General features: G+C 42.7%; 1 pseudogene; it reads right to left on the bottom strand.

Moving 5' to 3' along the window:
• Positions 1–1,627: 1,627 nt before the first annotated feature.
• On the bottom strand, positions 1,628–2,805 carry LOC128780893 (upstream-binding factor 1-like protein 1; annotated as a pseudogene).
• Positions 2,806–3,086: the final 281 nt, after the last annotated feature.

Below are 3,086 nucleotides of genomic sequence, written 5' to 3'. Positions count from 1 at the left end.
TCATAAGCACTAAATCTAATCCTCACTTACATCTTATATGTTTGTAATTGTATTCCCAGTTAATGATGTATTATGAGGAAATAGATGAGAAAAGAAAGTGTTATTTTAACCAATGCTATCTTATCACAGAGAAAATTCAGAATTTTAGCCCGTGTTTGTCCGGTGTTGTGCTTTCCTGGACTTGCAGGTCCTTCCTCCCTGCCAGACGGTGGTGGTGACAAAGTCAGGAATTGGTACTTGCCTCTCTGTACCCCATGCAACTAGGAAAAGGCTGACAGAACAGTAGATGCTGAATAAATTGGAAAATGTATGAATTAAAAGCAGAGGTAGAAAAATGACAAGTATTGTCATTATTTTCTGATACTGTAATTGTAGGCTTATAAAACATAATGAAATATTTTACTAAGACATCAAGGAATAAGATAAACTCTCAAGTCCCAACTGTTCCCATATATGAAGAATACAAGTGATTATGCAATGCTAATGTGCGTGAGAACAAAACGTGAAAATAGCCAGGAATGTTTAGAAGAGGAAAGTATAATGAGGTGGCACTGGCTCTAAATAGACTTTCAATATGCCACTCAACAAAATAATTAAAGCAGTGTGGTACTAGGACATGAATTCACAGACACATTAGTGTAATAAAATAGTTATATACATATCCACACACGCGTACGGAAGGTAATACATCAAAATTAAGGGTATGGTAAAAATGTGATTTATTTGCACATAGAGTGTTAGGAAATGCTTGTGGTGGAAACCAGAATAAATTTAGACATGGCCTGGGAAGTTGGTGCCAAGAGTCAAAGGGGACTGACTCTAAAGAGCAGCCAATTAAATGAAAAAGGGGAGTTTAAATTTTTTTTTTCTAATTTTTGAAATCAGTAAGAAAAATGTCATTGTCTCCGATATAAAGAAACATATAGAAAGGCTGCTGCCCACAAGCCCTACCCACTCCCAGGACAGGGAAGACCACCTCTTTACATCAGAGAGAAGGGAGACAGCTATGTGGGGCTTGACTTTTTTTGTTTGTTTGTTTACTTTGCAAACATTTTTTAAAATTAATCTAACAAATTGTTTCATCCACAATAGCAACTGTGGTAAAAACCCCAACAATTTTCTTAAAGGCAACTATCTTACTTCCCATCAGTCAAATCTTCCACTGCTCAGCTCCAGTGCAAGAGTCCTGAGAGACAGTTCCAGAGAAAGTACTTTGGCTCAGGGTGTCCCCACTACTTTGGACAGGCAGAACATGCGATTAGTAAAATTTCCCGTCTCAGAACACTCAGTCCATGCCAGTGTGCCCGGCAAAGCCCGATCATCTCATTGTTTATTCCAAGAGGTTCCATTGCATGGGGTTTCTCTGCAGGGGGTGGATTTGGGGAGTAGGAGAGCCAGAAGGTCCTACGCAGATACATATTTTTCCAACAAGTCACATTTTATTTGGAGGAGGGAAGGATAGAAAGAAGAAAATGTAAAGAGATGGAGAGGAGCCCTTTATTTCAATGTCCCTGCCAAGGTCTTTTGTCGGGAAGCTCTCTGTCCCACCATTTCGGGAATGAACAAAGCTCAGCTGGAGTCTGAGTCAGAGGTGACCCCTGAGGAAAATGAGCTGCAGCTGCAGCTCTCAGTCTTCATCCTCATCCCCACTGCTGGAGTCTGAGGAGCTACTGCTTTCTGCCTTTTCCCCATCTTCCTTATTTCCTTCTGATCTCCGTGAGGCATGAGAATGGCCCCCTCTATATCCTGATGATTCTATCCCTGGAGCCTGCAGCCCCTGCTCCTGTGCAAGCCCTTCTTGCAAAGCCCTGCTGACAGACAGTGCACATCTCTCCTGATGATCTTGGGGTCCGGGCCTCCATTCATGTTCATGTTCTTACGCTTAGTATAGGTTCTCTGTCTGTAAGCAGAGTATTCTTGAGGGGACAGACTCTTGAGCCAGTGGTCCAGGTCCACCTTGTACTGTTTCTGCAGCTCCTCGGCCTGCTTCTTGTAATGCTGCTTCTGGCTCTGCGGGATGCGCTGCCAGCGTCTGCCAATCTCCACCCTGCGCTCCCTCAGGGGCAGGTCTCGCAGCTCCCTGCTCGACCACAAATCCTGGTGGAACTTGTGGTATTCGTTCATTGGGAGCTTCTTGGGCTCTCCATGGAATTTTATCTTCTCAGAAAAACAGTGTTCTGAGGGAGACTTCACTTTTTCCACATTTTCCTGAATCTTCTTTTGGGCTTTGGTCAGGCTCCTTCTAGGCACAACAGACATCTTGGAGTTCTGGACCAGACCAGGGTGGTCCTTCCTAAACTGAGCCAGTTTCTTCTCAAACTCCTCTTTCTCTTTCTGAAAGTCTTGAACGTATTTCAGCTTCATCTGTTCTGGGAGTTCCTTGTATTTCTTAGAGAGGAGCTTGGTCAGCTCCAGGTTGTTCAGCTCAGGGTGCATTTGGGAGTACTGGGCCCTCTTCTCCATGAAGAAGCGGAGGTAAGCAGTCGGGGGCTTCTTGGGTAAGTCAGGATGTTTCGTGCGTTTTTGTTTGCTTTTGTAGACCCTTTTAACATGTCCTTTAGCTTCCAAGACTAATTCTTTCAAAGTGTGAATCTTTCTCAAGTTATAAGAAATTTCTAACCATTTGAGCTTGCACATTTCTCCAGAATAACCTTTAAAAGCTACTTTTTCCCAGTCCATCCGTGACTGGGTTGTTTTGAATGTACGGTTGTCATTGGGTGGAAGGTTATTCTCCATGCATTCTAGTAGCTTTTCAATGTCTTCTTTACACCAGTTGCTTAGGCTATCAGGCAATGCCATGTCTAGGTCTTTGAGTCACCTATGTGGTCCTGGAAGTTTAGATACCTCAGCAAGGTCTCAAACTTCTTCACTCTCACAACTGGCTTAGTGAATTATTCCTGGTTAGATGTCTTGCAGGGTGTGCGATTGTATGTTTCTGTGGAGAAAGAAGTTACTCTTCCATGTGATAAACAAGATAATCACACTCCACTTGGGCTATGTCCCTTCTATAATTTAATGTACTCTTAAAATAGAAATAAAAATTGGCCCAAAACTGAAGTGAGATTAACATGAGCATTAAGATGCTT

This window comes from Desmodus rotundus, chromosome 5 (genome assembly GCF_022682495.2).
Source record: "Desmodus rotundus isolate HL8 chromosome 5, HLdesRot8A.1, whole genome shotgun sequence".
Lineage (NCBI taxonomy): Eukaryota > Metazoa > Chordata > Mammalia > Chiroptera > Phyllostomidae > Desmodus > Desmodus rotundus.
Note: the sequence above shows the minus strand (reverse complement) of the source record. Positions and strands in the feature narration are given on the sequence as shown.